General features: G+C 43.1%; 3 long non-coding RNA genes across 46 annotated transcripts in view; 1 reads left to right on the top strand and 2 right to left on the bottom strand.

Annotated features, from left to right (window-relative positions):
* LOC103788949 (uncharacterized) overlaps positions 1-12773 on the bottom strand; it is a 196391-nt gene extending 183618 nt beyond the window's left edge. For 26 of the 44 annotated variants that reach the window (XR_013532460.1, XR_013532470.1, XR_013532438.1 and 23 more), the window contains exons 1-4: positions 10810-12770; positions 9130-9239; positions 793-3054; positions 182-254 (exon numbers count right to left, since the gene is read on the bottom strand). This is a non-coding gene — a long non-coding RNA (uncharacterized LOC103788949). Of the gene's footprint in view, positions 1-181; positions 255-792; positions 3055-9129; positions 9240-10809 lie in introns of all 44 variants that reach the window. The other 18 variants (XR_013532452.1, XR_013532469.1, XR_013532472.1 and 15 more) reach the window with 13 other exon arrangements.
* Positions 12774-13328: 555 nt separating this feature from the next.
* Positions 13329-20773, bottom strand: part of LOC144580685 (uncharacterized) — a 61025-nt gene continuing 53580 nt past the window's right edge. The window contains exon 4 of the long non-coding RNA XR_013530674.1: positions 13329-14353. This is a non-coding gene — a long non-coding RNA (uncharacterized LOC144580685). The remainder of the gene's footprint in view (positions 14354-20773) is intronic.
* Positions 16492-19433, top strand: LOC118150080 (uncharacterized). The gene is made up of 3 exons (XR_004737898.3): positions 16492-16604; positions 18284-18559; positions 18693-19433. It is a non-coding gene; the product is annotated as an uncharacterized LOC118150080 (long non-coding RNA).

Raw genomic sequence — 20773 nt, 5'->3', positions numbered from 1 at the left:
TGCCCCTCAGGCAAAGGGGAGCTGTCACTATTTCCCTGTGTGCTGTCACTCAAAGCTCCTGTTTCCAGCCCCCACAACCCCAGGAGAATTTGAGCTCTAGGCCTTTCTCCCAGAGTCAATGGGCTCCCCCCAAATGACTAAAACTGCCTGAATTGGAAGCTAAGGAGCACTCAGTTCTTACCTCAGCTTTAACTTGATGGGGTATTTGCTAGACGTATGCTTTCCTCTTTGGGGGAAAGTTTTAATGAAGAAATCTGAAAAGTGACGAGGACCACAGTGTAAAACCAGAAAAGCAAAAACCACGGCAGTGTCTCCTCCCAGAGGGTGTTTCTGTTCTCTCCAGGAAGCACCCCCAAATCTAGACTTTTCCTTTCCAACTCTGCATTCCTCCTTGTGCACGGCCATTTCTGCACTTTCAGTGAGTCAAGGCAGTTACAAAGCCTGCCCAGGTTCAAGGGGAGGGAACACAGACCCCCCGCTTCAATGCAGCTTTATCCCATTATAAAAATGTCCACAGTGTAAGAGCAGCATGAAGGATGGGCTATACGTTGCTGTGGTTATCTTTGGAAAATACTATCTATCACACTGACTCTTTAATGAGGGGGAAGAAATTTTCATTAAAAGCTATTAACTCAGGCTAAAATATAAAACAGAAAATAGTGAATTATTATAAACATTCATACTGCAAGAAAACAGCATTTTTGCCCAAGCATCCTCTTAGAATACATTTTGATAATGATAATAGCAATTTACTAAGAGCTTCCCAGCTATAAAATGTCTCCCCATCATTACCTCCTTTTATCCAGCATCGCTGTGAAACAGGTACATCCACTTCCCAGTTAGGGAGACTGAGGCCCACAGCAGTACCTCACCCTGGCTCACGCATTCGTTAGTGTGAGTTTTGGGGATTCAGCCCAAGGCTTCTGACTCTGATTATGGTTTCCTGTCCATATCTGACAAGCAACCAGTTTGAGTGGCATTTAGGATCCATTTCATGTACTTGGAAACTCAATACAAAATGTCCAGGCGAGTCTTGAACAAGCTGGCTGTGACTTTCCCGCAGTTTGAGTCTGAACAAATCACTTTCCTCTCTGAGTTGCAGTTTCACCAACTGTAAATGCAGAAGATTGCTCTAGAGGAATTGAAACTTTTTCCACCTAAAGAAAAATGTAAGTAATCACACCCTTTCTCCAGGAAAAATCTTATATGAGGATTCCTACTCTATGAAATATCTGTTTCAAAATAGAGCTGCCCTGCCCACTAAATCTAAGCATGCAGCCACCCCGTGACCCTGCAACACCACTCTGGGTATATACCTGACAGAAATGTGTCCATTTGTCCCCAGAAAGGCTGTGCAAGAGTGTTCATAGCAGCGATGTTCATAACACCAAATGATGGAAACAAACTGGATGCCAATTAAAAGCAGAAAAGCTAAATAAATTCTGGTATAGTCACACAACAGAATACTACACAGCAATGAAAAAGAGTGGACTCCTTCTACATGCAACAACATAGATGAATCTCCTAGACACAATTTTGATCAAAAGAAGTTAGACACAATGAATGCATTCTCTACGATTCCATTTATTTGAGTTCAAAAATAGATAATATGAAAATGGTGGTTCTCTTTGGTTACAGCACTGATTGGAGAGAACAAGAGAGAACTGCTGAGACTTTAGAAAGATTCTTTATCTTGATCTGGGTAGTGGTTACATGGGTGCATAAGTTTACAGAAACTCATCAGGCTTTATTTTATTTATTTTTTGAGATAGGGTCTCCGTCTGTCACCTAGGCTGGAGGGCAGTGGCATAGTCAGAGCTCACTGCAGCCTCAACCTCATGGGTTCAAGTGATCCACCCACCTCAGCCTCCTGAGTAGCTGAGACTACAGACAAGAGCCATCATTCCCAGATAATTTTTGTATTTTTTGTAGAGACAAGGTATCGCCATGTTGCCCAGACTGGTCTTGAACTCCTGAGCTCAAGCCATCCGCCCACCTCAGCTTCCCAAAGTGCTGGGATTGCAGCCTTGCACCAGCGTGCCCAGCCTCATCACACAAATTGAGATTGATGTGCTTTGTTATATATAAGTTGTACCTCAACAACAACAAAAGGGTAAAAAGAGAAATGGAATTACTTTTGTTGCTGTATACCACAAGATCTTGAAGACCCCTCTCCACCCTACTACCTCTATCCATTCATACCCTTGAAGGACTCTAAACTTCCATGGGGTACAGTTTAAAAGACCATCAGACTAGACCATGTCTAAGGAACTCCCAGCCCTGACAGTCTGTGATTCACCTTTGGGGTTCAGATTCAACTGCCTTTCCCTAGAAACCATCTGATATGGTTTGGATCTGTGTCCCCACCAAATCCCATGTGGAATTGTAATCCAGTATTGGAGGTGAGGCTGGTGGGAGGTGATTGATCCCGGGAGCAGCTTCTCATGAGTGGTTTAGCACTATCCCCTTGGTGCTGTTCTCATGGGAGTGAGTTTTCATAAGATCTGGTTGTTTAAAAGTGTGCGTGAGCACCTGCTCCCCTCACTCTTTCTTGCTCCTGCCCCATGAACCACCTCGCCCCCCACTTTACCCTCTGCCATGATTGGAAGCTTCCTGAGGCCTCCTCAGAAGCAGAAGCTGCTTTGCTTCCTGTACAGCCTGCAGAACTGTGAGCCAATTAAACCTCTTTTCTTTATAAATAACCAAGTCTCCGGTATGCCTTTACGGCAGTACAAGAATGGACTAAGACATCGTCCTACAGGCGACAGCTGTTTCAAATGTCCAAATCCCCACTCTATGGTTACCTTATCTCACCCTGTTCTTATCACCTTCTTCCTCACCCTCTGATGCCCAAAACCCACGCACTGACCCCAGGACCACAGCCTCCTACTCCACCCTCCTTAAGCATCACCATCTGCTCCCAAAGTCCCACAGGGGCCCCTGCAAGCTTACCTCCTAGTGTGAGCACAGGCTCCAGAGTCCACCCACATAGTTTCAGACCCTGGCTCCCCTACTTGTAGCTGGATGAGCTTCTTATCTGTACATTGAGGTTGGCTAATAATAGATTAATTAAGATTAATAAAAGATTAATTAAGCTAGTACCATAGCAAGCACTTCACACAGTGTCTGATGCATCCTAACTGCTCAAGAAGTGTTAGCTAGTATTCTCATCATTGTTATCCGTCCCCGTTCTGTTCTGTTATCACACACTCATGGCCCAAAGAGAGACAGCTTTTTAAAATTTAACAAGGCTAGACGTGGTGACTCACACTTGTAATCCCAGGACTTTAGGAGGCTGGGGTGGAAGGATCACTTCCTGAGCCCAGGAATTTGAGACTAGCCTGGGCAACATAGTGAAACTCCATCTCTATTTACAAGAAAAAATTAGCCAGGCATGGTGACATGCACCTGTAATCCCAGCTACTTTGGAGGCTGAGGTAGGAGGATGGCTTGAGCCCAAGAGGTTGAGGCTACAGTGAGCTCTGACTGTGCCACTGCACTCCAGCCTAGGCAACAGAGTCCCCGTCTCAAAAAATAATAATTATAACAATAATCTAGTAAACTACCACAGCTTTGCTGGACATCCTCCTCACAGCTTTTTTTGAGTAGACTGTGTGTTGTATGCTCAAAGTTGCACAAATAATCAAGGCTGGAGACAAAATTTAAATTTGAGCCTTACTGACTCCAAAGCCTGTTGTCTGAGCCTCCATGCTATTTGCTTAAGAAACTGTGTAATGGAGTTGATGGAGAGGGTACTTAATCTAAAGGAGTGAGCATCTGCTGGGGCCACTGGTGTGATAGAAAGGATTTAGAATCAGACAGATCTGGGTCCAATTTCCGGGCTGCGTGCTTTACCAGCTGCGTGGATTTCCACTAATTGCTTTAACTGCTCCAAGCCTCAGTTAGCTTGCCTGTAAATTGAGACATCATTGTGGAAGGCGTTAAATGAACTTTATAATATAGCCAAAAATTTAAAAAAGCTAACCCTGGGGATTTCCAGCATCAGGTGATGCAGATGAAGAGTGATTTGAGGAAGGGAACATACATTTCATCCATGCTTCACCCAGATCTCCCTCCAGTTCAAAACAGAACCCCTCAACCAAGGACAGCCCCTCTTATGACTGGGGATTTTTTTTAAAAAATCAAATGATGCCAAAGTGCAAAATATTAACTTTGTGGCTCTGGTCTCTCTTCCTCTGTTGTCAGTTTTAAAACAGTTGCTAAAAACTAACATCCCCTTCCACACTATCTTCCTCTTCTTGTTCGTAAGACAGAGCCTACAGGAGAATTCAAGGCAGTTTTGCTTTCAAAGGGCCCATTCTTCTGATTCCCTCTTCCTTCTCAGCCTGAGCTCAACACGACTTTCCCTCCCTACCTCATTCTGCTCTACAGACACAGCTATGCCCCACGTGAGGGCAATTCAGGTGACGCCCTAGACTCTGATTTTACAACTCCCAGTTTGCAGCAAGAAGCAGGCAGCTGAAGTAAATTCTTAGAAGGAATCAGAAGGGGAAAAGAATTTGGCCATCACTGTGGGTTTAAAAATGCCAGAAATTCATATACACCCCATCTAAACATAATCCTTCACAACCTCCGAGAGGTAAGTGAAGCAGTCCTTTTCTCTCGCTCACTTCCACATAACTTGCTGAGGCTACAAAGTCTTTTGGCCACACTCGCTTTGTCGTGTTTAATGTGTTGCCTTTAATAACCCACATAATGAGATTGCACCTCTCGAGGCCCGAATCAAAGTCATCCTGTGAAGTGGGCATCTTCAAGGAACTGGGAAGAGTACAGCCTTCCTGGAAGGGCATTTTGGCTAAGAATTAAGTCTTTAAAAGGCTGATATGCAATAACTACCATTGAACCTAGTTTATCAAGAAGTCTTCCGCTAACCACTGTTTCAAACACAAAACTGCCACCAACTGTGTGTTCTCAAATCCTCTTTAATGGTGCTTGACATCATCTTAATGCAACTCCATTTATTTCCAGTTATGAAGGATTATTCAGTGACGTTTTTGTTTCTGTTGGACTCAGTCCCATGCATTTCAAAGCCTGAAACTTGTTTTCAGGTAATGACTCTCTTTTCCTCCCCACCTCCAAACACATACATAAACCTAGGCTTGAGTTTCTAAGCCACTTAAGGGGGCAGGGAGTGGGGGGTGGAGAGTATGGTCTCTTCTCACCACACCATCTCCTCTGCACATGCCCCGTGGTGTTGGGGCAGGATGGAAGGAGGGAAGGACAAAACGTCTCCTCGTTTAGCTGATCATGATGAGAAGCTGATCCTCTTTATTTCAGTGGTTACTATTTCCTGGATAATGCAGACTGGGCTTTGACTCCTGTGTGGCTCCTTCACGGGACTCATCCATTGTGTTCTTTGCAGAATGTTGTAAGGCCATCCCCTGCATATTCACCTATATGGGTGGCCCGGCTAGGGCTCCAGCTGCTTCCTTTCCTTTTCATCCCCAACCACAGTCTTCCCTATATTTTCCTTCTGCTAGGGGCATCTCATCCAGTGGGCAACCCACTTGGGGCATATTGGCAGAACAGCTCAAGTCCTACTTCCCAAGGTGTTCCCTTGACCAGGAGGAAATACATGTGTCCTTGCCACACCTGAGAAGCCACAGACCCCAATATCCATGTCCTAAGCAGCATCGGGTGCTCCTGCTGGTCCAAGACTCAAACAAACATCAAAGGAAAAATAACAGACCTCAAATTAATGGAGTCGGACACTGGAAGAATAGGAATCCCAACTTATTAAATAATTCTCTTTGGGCCTCTCTCTCTTGACTTTAAGGTAGGAAAATACCCATACCTGCTTTTTCTCTTGCATGGGGAAGTGATGAGAAAAGTCCTATACAAAGGAATTAGTAAATAAATAAATTCTATGGATGTATTCACAGAGTTGATGGATTATTTTAATGGTATGATATGTTAAATGAAAAGAGCAATGTAGCAGATTGTGTTTTCCAACATGGCAGAGACATCACCACCTGTCTCACAGGCTCTCATTAAAATGTGACCTTGATAATCCTCCTATCAAATGATGGAGTCTATGTCACCTCCCCTTGAAGCTGGGTAGATCTTAATGTCTGCCTTAACCACGTACACTGTAGTACTAACATTACGTGACTTCCAAGGCTGACTCATTAAAATGCCATGCACTTTCACCTTGCTCTCTTGAGATGCTCACTCTTCGGACCCAGCCACCATGAAGTGATGAAGCCTAAGGCACCACATGGACAGACCATGAGCAGTTGTTTCAGTGGATGACCCAGCTGACATCTCAGCTGATGACTTACATCAACTGCCAGGCATGTAAGTGATGACTCTCCTAATAATTCTAGCCCTCACCCATGAAGCCATCCCCAACCTCTGCATCTCCCCATCTGAGGCCCCAGACATCACTGAACAGAAACAAGTGATTCCACCATGATCCTCTCAAATCCCTGATCTACAGAATCTGTGGGCATAATAAATTGTTGTTGCTTAACCTTTAAGTTTGGAATTATTTGTTATGCAGTGATAGTAACTGAAACAAACAAGATATCAAATTGTCCACAGAGCATGATCCATGCATTTCATACATAGATAGTAGGGTAAAAAATATTTAACACTGCAGATGCCTCTGTCTTCTAAGAGGAGAAGCACGGTTCATATTAACGAGAAAAATAAATCTCTATCAGACTCTATTTCATTTACAAAGACTGGTGGAGAGACATGAAGATAATATGAGAATTTCAAAGCCTCCACTTTTTCTTCTTGATTAATGATGAATGAAACTCAGATGATCCTTGGTGTGAATGATGTCAATAGTAGGTTTTTAAGGAGGTCTAGGACTGTGTAGGGGCTGTAGAGCTCTTCTAGGATAAGTGAGAGAATTTGAATGTTTTAGGGACAGAGAAGGCAAATGACAAGGTGGAAGGCTGGAATCTTTCAAGAAAAGTGGTCAGTGAGAAAGACACTCCCTACAGCAAGGTTGTTAAGGGACTTTTCAGCAGTGAGATATCTAAGATCTAATTTTATCTCTTTTTTTAATTTGTAAATTTTTTTTCCTTCTAAGGAAAGCAACACTAATATGATCTATTTTAAACTCTTGGCATTTATATGATTTTTTAAAATCCCTCCTGAGTCCCCATACTTTGAGTAAAGTTTGCTAAGTGTGCATTTCTTGGGAGAAGGTCCCGGTGGGAACAAAACACAGATGCCGAGTTTGACACGAAGCTTGGTGCCCTGCACAGGGAGGGCAGGGTGCCATCCCTTCGTGTGAGACCGTGGATCCAGAGCTCCTCAGTGGTGGGCACAGAATGCAAGAACTGTGGGGACATGGCTTCCTCTACCCAGATTTCAAAGGATTTCTCAGATAGACTGGAAGCCCAAGCCAGAACTTTTCCTCAGGGGCAGAGTCACTGCAGAGAGCTCCCACTAAGGCAATGTCCAGCAGAACTTTGGAGTCAGAGTTGCTGCAGAAAGTCCCTAACAGTCCTAGTAGAGCCATGAGGGTAAGGCCATCCCCAAGACCCCAGAACGGTAGAGCCACCATGATCAGATAACAGCCTGGGAGAGCTGCAGGCATGAGATTTCAACCCATGCCTCTCCCTAAACCCCTGTAAAGCCATAGGGGCAGGGTTGCCTAAGGTATTGGGGGCCCAACCCCCATCCCATCATAGCCAAAGGTAGGACACTGCGTCAAAAAATATTCTTAAGACTTAGGATTCAGTATTATTCACCTTATTGCGTTTTGAATTTGCTTGGGACTTGTTTCTCCCTTCTTCGTTCCCATTTCTTCCGTTTGGAATGGGGATATCTATCTTTTGCCTGTTCAGCTAACGCAGTTTGGAAATATTTTGTTTGGTTTCACAGGCTGACAATTGGAGGGGCTTTAACTCAGGATAAATTGTGCCTTGAGTCTCACCCATATTTAATTTAATTGAGACCCTAAACTTTGAACTTTTAAATTGGTGCTGAAACAGTTAAGACTTTGGGGCTATTGGAATGGAATGGATGTAGTTTGCATATGAAAAGGACATAAGTTTTGGGGACCAGGTTAAGAATGCCATGGTCTAAATGTGCCGTCCAAAATTATCGGTTGGAAACTTAATCTCCAATACAACAGTATTTGGAGATGAGGCCGAATGAGAGATGATTAGGCCATGAGGGCTCCACCTTCATGAATATATTAATTCCACTATCACAGGAGTGGGTTTGCCATAAAAGGGTAAGTTTGTTTGCTGAGAATGATGGTTTCCAGGTTCATCCATCTCCCTACGAAGGACACGAACTCATCATTTTTTATGGCTGCATAATATTCCATGGTGTATATGTGCCACATTTTCCCTGTCCAGTCTATCATCGATGGGCATTTGGGTTGGTTCCAGATCTTTGCTATTGCAAACTGTGCTGCAATGAACATTCGTGTACATGTGTCCTTATAGTAGAACGATTTATAGTCCTTTGGATATATACCCAGTAATAGGATTGCTGGGTCAAATGGAATTTCTATTTCTAGGTCCTTGAGGAATCGCCACACTGTCTTCCACAATGGTTGAACTAATTTACACTCCCACCAACAGTGTAAAAGTGTTCCTATTTCTCCACATCCTCTCCAGCATCTGTTGTCTCCAGATTTTTTAATGATTGCCATTCTAACTGGCGTGAGATGGTATCTCAATGTAGTCTGACACAAGAGCAGAAAATCAAACACCACATGTTCTCACTCCTAGGCAGGTGTTGAACAATAAAAACACATGGACACAGGGAGGGGAGCATCACACAGTGGGGTCTGTTGAGGGCAAATAGGGGAGGGACAGCGGGGGGTGGGGAGTTCGAGAGAGATAGCATGGGGAGAAATGCCAGATATAGGTGATGGGGAGGAAGGCAGCAAATCACACTGCCACATGTGTACCTATGCAACAATCTCGCATGTTCTTCACATGTACCCCAAAACCTAAATGCAATGAAAAAAAAAAGAAATTTTAAAAAAGGGTAAGTTTGGTCCCCTTTTCTCTCCTTCCCTTCCACCTTGGGATGATGCAGCACAAAGGCCCTTGCCAGATGTTGCCCGTCAATCTGGGACTTCCTGACCTCCAGAAAAGAGCCAAAACCTTTCTGTTCATTACAAATACCCACCTCAGGCATTCTGTAACAGCAATAGAAAATGAACTAAGACCATTTTCAAGGCATGCCACTCTTTATTCTCTTTCCAGATCTGAAATCTCTCAACATTTCAATGTTCCCATCTGTACAATGAAAAGCAAATGATCAGCAAAGTCTCTTCCAGCCCTGATGATTTAGAATGTTTCTCTTTGACATGAGTTCCTTCCTTCAGTCAAATTAATCTACTTACTTTCCTCCCTGTCCCCCACTCCCATCTACATATGAGCCCAAAACATTTGCCTTTGCTTATACCAGTTCTCTACCAATAGTGCTATCATTTCCTCTCTGCTGTTTGAAATACTATGCAACCTTCCATAACCAATAGAATTTCTACTTCCACTCTTCGTCCTTATTTTTTCCCCCTGAAAAAGTTTCCCTTTTATAAATTCTTGGGGCATTGTCTAGTCTAGGGTTTGGTAAACTGTAACCTACAGGCCAAATGCAGGCCATTGGCCCAAACTGTTTGTTTTTATAAGTAAAGTTTTACTGGAACACACCCATGCCAATTAACTTACATATTATCTATGGCCCTTTTTTGCCATAATGGCAGGGTTGAGGGCTTTTAACAGAAAGAGTATTGCGGCAGGCCAGGTCTCCATTAGCAACCAGAGCAGTTAGCCTTCACCATTACCTTATTGTCACTCTGATGAATGTGTAAGTTAAACACTGAAGAACTGGAGAAACTGGTGCCTTAGTACAAAAGTTAGAATGTAAAAACAAGTCCATTAAGACCCCACCGGGGCTTTCTCAGACCTTAGAGTTTAATTAAAATAATGGAGTGTTCTTGCACACCTTGTACCAGCATCTACTTTAGATTAAGTGATTGTTCCAAGCCTCGGAAATAATTTTCCAGACCCCAGGCCCTACATGTAGGCATATGGTTTTAATTTATCTACATGTCAGAGGCATTTAAGCCAGAGCAACTCTATCTTGAATGGGGGCTAGATAAAATAAGTCTAAGGCCTGCTGGGCTGCGTTCCCAGGATGTCGAGGCATTTAGTCACAGGACAAGATATAGGTCATAAAAGCCTGGCTGATAAAACAGACTGCAGGAAAGAAGCCAGCCAAAACCCACCAAAACCAAGATGGTGATGTGAGTGGCCTCTGGTCGTCCTCACTGCCACAGTCCCACCAGCAGCACCATGACAGTTTATAGAAGGCATGGCAATGTCAGGAAGTTACCCTACGTGGTCTAAAATGGGGATATTGAATAATCAATCCATCCCTTGTTTAGCATATCATCAAGAAATAACTATAAAAATTGGCAACCAGCCACCCTCGGGGCTGCTCTACTTGTGGAGTAGCCATTTATTCCTCTACTTTCTTAACAAACTTGCTTTCACTTTATTCCATGGATTCGCCTCAAATTATTTCTTCTGTGAAATCCAAGAACCCTCTCTTGGGGTCTGGATTGGGACCTCCTGGTAACATAAGCACTGGAGCAAAACTTGTACCTTTGAGTTGGTGTGGTGGGTTACTCGGACCTCCTCCTTGGAACCAGCTGCAGAAATAAACTCCCTTCTTTCCTAGTCTGCCCGCATCTTGTTATTGGACCGTGAGAACAGGCAGTGGGGGCTCGTTCTGTCCGGGAGCAGTGTGACTCATACACTGTTTAAATATTTACTGTCGGGCCCTTAAAAAAAGTTTACTAACCTGTAGCTAATCTATGCTTCTCGAACTTGCATACGACCAGATCCAGGCTGAGATCCAAGCCAGAGATAGCAGAATCCACATGGCCAACGTTGTGTATCTTCTTGGAGCATCAATTTTACTAGAAGACTAGGAAGGAAAAATAGTTAACAGACTCTAAATGTAGACATTTAATAGACATTAAAGTAAACACATTTATATTATGGAGTAGAATCCAACCTTTTGAATGAAACTATGAGTGAAAATTCCAAATGTGACCCAAATTTCAAGCATGGGGAGGTCTCTACACATTGTTGATGTTCCTTTACTCTTACAAATATTTTTGTAAAAAATTTGAGAAAACACCCATGTATGCTATTTAATTTGTGGTGCAAGTGTTGCAGAATTTTGCTCCTTAGTTCAATTAAAACTGGGTTCTTGTCACACAACGAGGAAAGATGACGTGTACAGACATGCTGAAGGGTGATTAGAGAGGAGTTTATTGGGAAAAAAGAAAAAAAAACCTCAGCAAAGCCAGAGGGGATCCTGCCAGCGGGCTCCCAGCTCACACCACCACACCAGGCTGAACACCAGGCCACCACACAGGAACTGGAGAGGCTGGGCTCCTCCCTCCTGCAAATGGTGGGAATTTTTCATGGCTCCACCCCATTCTCCCAGCGGACAGGCCAGTCAGTCTGATATTCTTCGGGAGACCCCCTTCTATCTGCCTAGGCACTTGGCCATCCCAGAAGTACGTATCTTCTGAGTCTTTGTATTCTCGCCACTTCTGGCACAGTGCTTGACTATAAGAACTCCAGAAGGGCTGGCATTATTTATTAACATAAATCCTAAAAGGTCTTTACCTGTCAGAATGGCTTAGTGGAGTTCTGCATGTAGGCAGAGGGATAAGCCAGATGACTCTGCCTGCAGAGGTCTCATACACTGTGGTTTATTAGTGTCTGTTCTGTCACTATGGCAACAAAAAGTCTCATAAGATCTAGTTAAATTAATATTCACAGTAATGTCATCACTAATATAAAATTCAAATTAGTTCTTCCTGAGCTAAAGGCAGAACCAATCTTTATATGAATGAACTAGTGATAACCTCGTTGTTTTGTTTTTTATTTGCCTTTTTTTCTTTTCCTTTAGTTTAATATAACCGATTTATGTATTTTGTAGGGGAATGGACATATTAGAAAGTTTACCGTGTCCCTGACTCCTGACCCAACCCCTATTACCATCCCACCCTGTATTCCTCACCCCAAAGCATCTCTCTGACTTCTGAGATATGAACAATCACTATTGCATAAAACAGTGACCCCTGGGTTTTGTTGTCTGTTGTTGTTTATCTTTGTTTTGTTTTTGAATGCAAATGTGCCTAGGGAAGAATCACATGTAAAGTTACCAATCTCTTCTTAAGACTCGGCAGATCGTTTTGGCATTGGTTAAGGGTGGGGTGGAGAAAGGCAGTCCTAGCCTCTGAATCCGAGTTAGATCTGAGGCCAAACCCCAATTCTGCCATTGACTTGCTGAGCTACTCTCCTAATTACTTGCCACTGATGCACCTTCATTTTTCTTTCCTGTAATATAAAAGCTGGAAACTGGGTGTTCTCCAAGAGCTTTCCCAGCTGTAAAATTCTATGGTTCAAGGCAGCATAATTAATGGAGGAATCAAGGACACAACCACATGGATAGAAACTCAAAAAGATTAGTTAAAGAATAATGTGTACTGCATAAAACCACTTTAACTTTTTAATTTAATTTTTGGAATAGGTAGCATAGTCCATCCACATGGACTATCTCAAAAAAAATTAAGAACTACATTCAAAAGTCTTCTTCCATACCTCATCCCACCCCTCTTTCCACATCCCACATGCAAAACTCCTATTAGGTTTTGCATGTAAACTTTCATTTTCTTTATGCACATGCAAACAAAAGTTAATACATAGGCTTATTTTCCTCTTTGTTAGCACCAAAGATAAAATGCTATATATATTCTTCTGCATCTTGCTTTTTCCCCACTTAATATGTATTTGAAAACTTTCCATATTAGTACAGAGAGTGCCTTCTTTCCTTCTTTCCATTTTATAACTGCATGGGATTCCATTACAAGGATGCACCATACTTATTCAGTCACTCCCTGTTAATGAATATGTGGACTATTCTAATGTCTAAAGACCTAATGAATATGTAGGTCTTTTTAGTACAAGCAATACTACAATGAATAACCTTGAACACATGGGCTTTTGAGCATGTATAAACATATACCTATCTAAAGATAAATTTTAAGAAATGGGATTTCTTTTATAATTTTGTACCTTTACTTTATTATTACTATTATTTACTTAGAGGCAGGTTTTCACTCTGTTGCCCAGGCTGGAGTGCAGCAGATCAATCATAGGTAATTGCAGACTCAAACTCCTGGATTCAATCAATTTTCCCGCCTCAGCCTCCCAACATGCCAGGACTATAGGCATCAGCCACCACACCTAGACTTGTGCATTTGCATTTTTGATATGTATTGTCAAATTGCCCTCTACAGAGATTACTCACCTGCAATCAAAGTTTAAGTGTCTCTTTTCCCTCAGCCTCTTCTATACACTGTTACCAAATCTTGGGTATGGACCTATTTGACAGATTTTTGAAATGCTATCTCAATGTGAAGGGGTTTTTTTTAGTGATTTTTTAAATATACAGACAGGGTCTCACTATGTTGCCCAGGCTGGCCTCTAACTCCTGGGCTCAAGCCGTCCTCCTGCCTCAGTCTCCTAAGGACCTTGGGCTTTGGGAATTCACCACTGCACCCAGCTTCAATGTGGTTTGAATTTTTATTACTCTTTTTTTTTTATGAATGAGGTAGTGAATCTTTTCTTATGGTTAATAGCCATTTGTATTTTTTTCTCTGTAAATTAATACTTTAAGCTCTTTCCCATATACATAAATTTTTTAAAACATGCATACTTATTGTTTATAGCCATGAACGTGCATGATGAAGGGTGGGAAGGAAACTCTAACCTCAGCTGAGAGGCTGCTACTGGCAAGGACGGCTGGCAGGTGGGACAGGGCAGAGAGCAGAGACACAAAGGATTATCCATGAGAGGGTAACATTTTTTTTTAAATAAAGCACATGAAGCAAGAAAAAAAATTAAAAAAGAAAGGAAGGGAAGGAGGGAGGAAAAGAGAAGACAGGCTTTAAATTCAGTAAATCTGGGCCTGAATCTCAGCCAAAACACATGCTCTGTGGCCTTTCAAAGCTCTCATAGCCTCTCATTCTCAATTTCCACATCCCTGGGATGTAGAGAATACAATAATGACTAAAGATAATCCATGTAAAACCATGATTAGCACACCATTGTTGCTCAACAGTCATATTACATTGTTAATATTAATTTGATTATTATTCAAATATATATGATACCTCAAGCCAAGAGAATGGTCTGGTGGCTTTTCCTGGCTCAACCACCTGTTTCCTGTTAGGTTTCCCCAGAGGGTGACCTCTTCTTGGTGACAGCACGCCAGCGGTTTCATCCTCTTGACTATTTTCCAAACGTCCTCCCCAGAGCTGCCCCTGTTGGTTTAACCGGCGTGACTGAGAGAAGCAAGGATGTGCTTCGGGTAGGGCTGGGACGAGGAGCTTCCTCTGTGTCACAACCACTGTTTCTAAAAGCTGTGACCTCTGCTAGCTGTGAGATTTTGGCTTCCCGCTGTGGCTACATCTGGAGAACCACATCCATGTTTACCTGCAGCCTGAAACCCCCTGGCTTCAGAGGAAGCCAAAGCCTCTTTCTCCTAGTTCACATTACCTTGTCAGGCAGCAGGCTTCCCTACCACACCCCCCACCACCCTGCACCCCCCAGGCCTCTTGATGCCTTATATTTTTCCAAAGCCTCAGAGAAGCAGAAAAGTTATTTCTTTGCTGTAAATTCCTTTTATCAGAACCGAAATTATTAGAGCAGTGAAGTTCGTACACATCTTCTTCCATCTTTGGATTATTTTCTGAATTGAAACAGTTTCTATTTTTTCATTATTTTGATCCTAAAACTTCAGAACACTAGAAGGGAGAGAAGAGAAAAAGGAAGAAAAAGAAACAAAGAGAATGGCCTAGGCAGAAAGAAGGAAAAAGAAACGGGGTTGGAACAGATGGTGTCCTGGCAGGGTCACTTCTTACGCCATGGAGAGTTTAGAAGTGATCTAAAGGCTTACGTCGGACACCACCAGGTCCTTGCTCAGTGGCTAAACCTTTGATCTTGGAGACCAAATAGCTCCTGTGCAGCTAATGCCCAACTATAAGTGAGAGAATGCTGGCTGAGCTTAAAGGAACACCCCCTCTGACCATAACTGGAAACTTCACCAAACCAGCCAAGACAATGTCCTTCAATTACAATTGCAACAATGAACCAATAACCTATCAACCAAATCCTGAAAATTATGGAGAAAGGAAGTACTGTTATTCACGACAGGTGAAATCACTTTATCCTTGGCAGAACTGATCTGAAGGGAAATTGTAAGACACATGAAATTTAACTTCCCTGGCATTTGTATTTCTTCTTTTAATAACCTGGATTTCATGAAACCAGGAAACCCTTCTGTAGCATCCCTCGCAGGCCTGCCAGCACATTTACTGCCGGTGCCTCACCTCTTTCCTTCATCTGATCCCTTTCATTGGCCCCGTTTTCTGGAGCTCTTTGCTGGGAGACAGACAACTGCCTGTTCTGAGAAACCATTCCATTCTAAAATGAAAACGGATGCTGCAGTAGGTAGAATAATAACCCCGCCAGATATATGCATGACCTAATCCCCAGTATCTCTGAATTTGTTACAGCATAGCAAAGGGGACTGTGCAAACAAGATTAAGGTTAAGTACCTTGAGATTATCCCGGTGGACCCAGGACAGCCTAATTCAATTACAGGAGTGCTTAAAAATGGAGACACTTTCCTTAAAAATGAGTCAGAGGTGAGAGGAAAGAAGAGTTTCTGACTTTGAAGATGGAAGAATTGGCCATGAGTCAAGGAATTTGGGTGGCCTGGAGAAGCTGGAAATGGCCTTCAGTGACAGCCAGCCAGGAAACAACATCTCAGTCCTACAACCAGAGGAAATGAATTTTGCCAACAACCTGAACGTGCAAGGAAACAGATCCTCCCCTAAACCTCAGTAAGGCGCACACCTGCTGACACCTCTATTTCAGCCCAGTGAGACAACGCCAGACCCACATAAGACCCACAGAACTGCAAGAGAATAATGTTGTGTTGTTTGAACTACAATATTTGTGAAAATGTGGATTTTTTTCCTCCTAGCAGCAGAGAACTAATACAGTGCTAACATGAGACTCAGTCAGTAGGGATTTCAGTTAGTTTGTTTTCTAAAGCAACCATTACGGTACAATATAAGGGGAAATATGTGTGCATTTTGGAGAAAGCAAGTTGTTTTGCCACAATTTGTGGTCAGGTGTGTACACATTCACCTGTTCCATAAATATTTCTGGAATGACTAGTGTGTACCAGGCACGTGGCTCCCTGCACATACGCTTCCTTTTTTAGACCATGTCTACATAAGTGGATTCAGTCAGCTAGTAAGTCAATAAATGTTCACTGAGCATCTACTATGTACTAGGTACAAGGACAATCCAATTAGAATTCATTGAACGGTTCTTTAAGCTGTGTAGGATGCCTGGGGAGCCTGAGATTCCAAATTCTGCGAAGGAAGATTGGAACCAGACAGCATTGAAGTCTGTTTTCACAACAGCTATGAGATGTTGTCTTCCTTTCATAAATCAGAAAACTGATCCTTAGAGGAACTAATTGACCAAGTCACACCACTAGTAAGTGATGGAGCTGGAATTTTTAAATTAAAAACAAATAACAGGGCTTGGCACAGTGGCTCACGCCTGTAATCCCAGCATTTTGGAAGCCTTTAGTCCAGGAGTTTAAGACCAGTCTAGGCAACTTGGTGAAACCCCATCTCTACAAAAAATACAGAAATTAGTTGGGCATAACATAAACGCACAACACAAAATGTAGCATCTTAGCCATTAGCCACTTTAAGCATACATATAAGTAATGCTAAGTACATTCGCATCATTACGCAACCAGTCTCTGGAACTCTTTGTATCTGGCAAAACTGAAAGTCTGTACTCATTAAACAACTACTCATTCCTCTCTCCCCACAGCCCCACAGCCCCTTCTAACCACCATTCTACTTTCAGTTTCTATGAATTTGACTTTTCTAGGTACTTCGTGTAAGTGAAATCATACAGTATTTGTCTTTTAGTGACTGTCATATCACTTAACACGTGTACATGAATGTTTGGGACTATCCCCATGTAAGGATGAAAGGGAGGGTTCCCCTTGGCCCTCTGAGGATTTACTGAAATATCAACTAGCAAAAGGCAGGTGAATTGGAGAAAAAGGCATACAGAATTATTTAATGTGTATACACAGGGGACTTCAGACTGAAGAACAAGGATACAAGGGAAATTGTTCATTTTCATGCTTGGGTTAAACAAAGTATGAGCAGCCATGTAGAAATAGAATTAGACCAAAAAAAAAAAGAGGTCTAATCTAATTCTAATGCTAAGAGACTGAGCAGGGAAATCCAGCAAGACCTGTTTGTCTAGGTTCTTCTGGGTATGGGGCGGGACCCCTCTCTGGAATGGAGGTCAGACAAGGTAGGTCAGATAATTTCTTTATGGCCAGTTTTTACATAGAAAGGCAGAGGGGAATATTAGACTAATAATTCTAGGTTTTGTGTCTGTCTTTGGGAAAAAGGGGTTCTGGTTCCTAGGACCTACCTTGGGAAAAAGGATTCTAGTTTCTCTGGCTAGCCTTGGGGGAGAATGGAACTGGGAGACAGGAGGGCAGACGTCAGAGAAAATCTTTTGCTTCTGAGGCCTTTATTTTGGGGTATTGTTTTCTGAGCCCCAACACCCACCAGCAGTTGTGCCTGGGGAACAAGATCAGAGAGAGTAGAGAAGAGAGAGATTTTCCATTTTTCCCTTCGTACAGCCTGTATTGTCAGAATGTTTCACTATTAGCTTCAATTGCTTTTGTAATGAAAATAATCCTATTATATTTGCTGAAGTGTGTAGAGAAGGAATATACTGATGTTTGCAATTACCTTTGAAATACAGGTATTTCAAATTTATGTAAACAATGGGATGGGCTAATAGATGGATAGAGGATTAGATAAATGAACATGTGATAAAGCAAAAGTATTCATTGTAGAATTGAGATGACAAGACAGATAGATGGGTGTTCATGGTGCAAGTCTTTCAAATTTCTGATTGTTCAAAAATGTTCATAATAAAATTTGGGGGTGGAAACCTTACTGTTTATTCAGTGCACAATTCTCGAATGCCTATTATGTGTCAGGCATGCACTGTAAGTTTCTTGAATTCATGTCCAAGCTGCTGCAATGGCATTTAAATGGCATCACAGGACATTGTTGTGACCCCCTGCTGATTCATACTGCCGGTTACACCACAGGCCCCTTGCCTCCTAGAAAACCAGGACTCAGCAGCAGAGCCGCCTACCTTTGGATGTGGTGTCCCCGTATTGGACAGTCCAGTGCCTCAAGGGAAGAATGGGTCAGAGTGTCAAAGAATCTGTATTTGCCCAAGTTCCAGGAGAAAACAAGGAACATCCTCAAAACAGTCAACTGGAGAGAGTTTGCTGAAGGCACTAAATTCAGAGATGTGGTAGAACTAGGAGGCAGCTGGGGATGGAAACGCACCCTGGGGAGCCATTACCACCCCTAGGTCTACAGGGCTGGGAAAGGGTAAGGTTTCTAGAGCTCAGCCAATGGAAGCCATGGGCATAGGAAACAGACACTGCCCAGGATGCAGGAAAGGGGGCACAGAGCGCTTAATGATCCCGCTTCTCTCTTTTCCCACACTCCCTTCTTCTGCTAGTGCCTTCCGTCACTGAACCTCACAGGAATCAGAAAGCAGGAGTGGCCAAGTGACAGTGCCTTTGGAGGTCAGCATTCCAGAGAGCAAGCTGGACAGAGCATGAATCTGGGGACAGAGGAGGATCAGGGATACGTAGTCAGAAAAAAATAAAAAATGTAAGGACAATAATCTTACAACTGGCCGAGACTTATATCAAACTAATCTTATAATTCATCAACCAATACAAGTTATTTTAAAAAATGGCTGGGCATGGTAGCTCACACCTGTAATCCTAGGACTTTGGGAGGTCAAGGTGGGCAGATCACTTAAGGTCAGGAATATCAGACCAGCCTGGCCAACATGGCAAAACCCCATCTCTACTAAAAAGAAAAAATTAACCTGGCGTGGTGGCACATGCCTGTAACTGCAGCTACTCGGGAGGCTGAGGCAGGAAAATCACTTGAACCTGGGAGGCGGAGGTTGCAGTAAGCTGAGATCACACCACTGTACTCCAGCCTGGGCAACAGAGCAAGACTCCATGTCAAAATAATAAAAAAAAAAGAAAAGAAAAGAGGCTATTATTAATCATTACACCAAGTCTACAGGCAAACCCAGAACTGCATGGCTACTCAACTTTTCTCATCTATTTCAATGCAAACAGTTACCCCCAGTATGCAAATGGGGAAACTAAAGAGGCCTGCACAGGTCAAGGGCAGAGGTGGAAAAAGTCACGACTGCTGACACCCAGCCTGGGACTCTTGATTCCTCACCATTCGGTCACAATGATCAAGCTTAGCAAAACATTGCAATATGCTCACGTGACTCTGGGGAAAGGACAGCTCATCTGCCTGTCCCAAGAAGCATGTGGTTTGAAGCTCCATTCTTTTCTCATTTTTTTCTTCCTGCTTTTTGTGGTCAAATACTGGGCTGGCTAGAGGGGAAGCACTCGGGTGTCAGTGGGGTTTCACTGCTATTTCATTACATAAGTGAAAGCCTGCAACCGGGAATGAAATGCAAAACAGGGCCATCTGACAAGCTCCTTGGCTCTTCCCAGAGGGGCTGCAGGGCTGCCTCAGTCACCCCTGTGGTGCCTTCCTATCTCTGGGGACAAGCTGTTGAGACTTCTGGGAAATACCCGTTCAGTGAATTCCTCATCCAACAACTATTACTTGAGCATTTTTTAAGTCCCAGGCACTATGCTATATAAGGATGATGAGAAAGACATGGTCACCGTGCTCATTAAGATCCCATTATGGAAGATAATAGGACATTATGGGTGTTGGTTAATAGACATATATATATATACACAAATAAATCAATTACAGACCACAGTTAGCACTAGAAAGGAACTAGAGTGCTCTGACAAACAGTCATAATGACCAACTATTAATGTCATCCTTTCTCCACAACTGCTCTGTGAGGAACATACAATTATTACTTCCATCTTACAGAAGTGGGAACGGAGGCAGAGAAGTCAGGTGATTGCCCAAGGTCAACTCGCTGGTATGTGTCGGAGCTGAACTTGAACCCGTGAGTGGTGTTTCAGAGCCTGGGTCTTAAGTATATGTTCCCCAACCACTGTCTATGTTGGGGAGCACATACTTAGGCAGGTATGGAAGGCCTTTCCAAGGAGGGGGCAGAAGAATCTTCTAGGCAGAAAAGGGAGGTGGGTCAATGAACAAAGTGGAAAAGGAGCCTGGGGTGCTCGGTAATCTGTCAGAAGGCCTGGGAGATTGGGGCAGGGGTTGGATTTTATGCTAGGCGCACTTTACAAAGTGTCTTTGCAGACATACATTTTCCTATGTTACCATCAGAGAACCTGGTCACGCCAAGTGGCCATGTATTATCCATGTTTTACAGAACAGCATACGTTGTTTTTGGGAACTCAGGACAAAGGTGAGTGAGACTTTGTCCTGAGTTCCCTTTGTCCTGAGGCCCCTGTGACTTTGGACTCATGTCCAGTGCTCCCTCTATGTGACCTCTGCTAAGGAACAAGCCGCCTCTATGATTCTTTAAGTACCACGCACCATGGTAATGCCAGCTCATCTTGTTCCGTTCTCTGCCTTCTCCTCCCACCCCAGAATTCACCTCTCCAGCTGCCT

This window comes from Callithrix jacchus, chromosome 2 (genome assembly GCF_049354715.1).
Source record: "Callithrix jacchus isolate 240 chromosome 2, calJac240_pri, whole genome shotgun sequence".
Lineage (NCBI taxonomy): Eukaryota > Metazoa > Chordata > Mammalia > Primates > Cebidae > Callithrix > Callithrix jacchus.
Note: the sequence above shows the minus strand (reverse complement) of the source record. Positions and strands in the feature narration are given on the sequence as shown.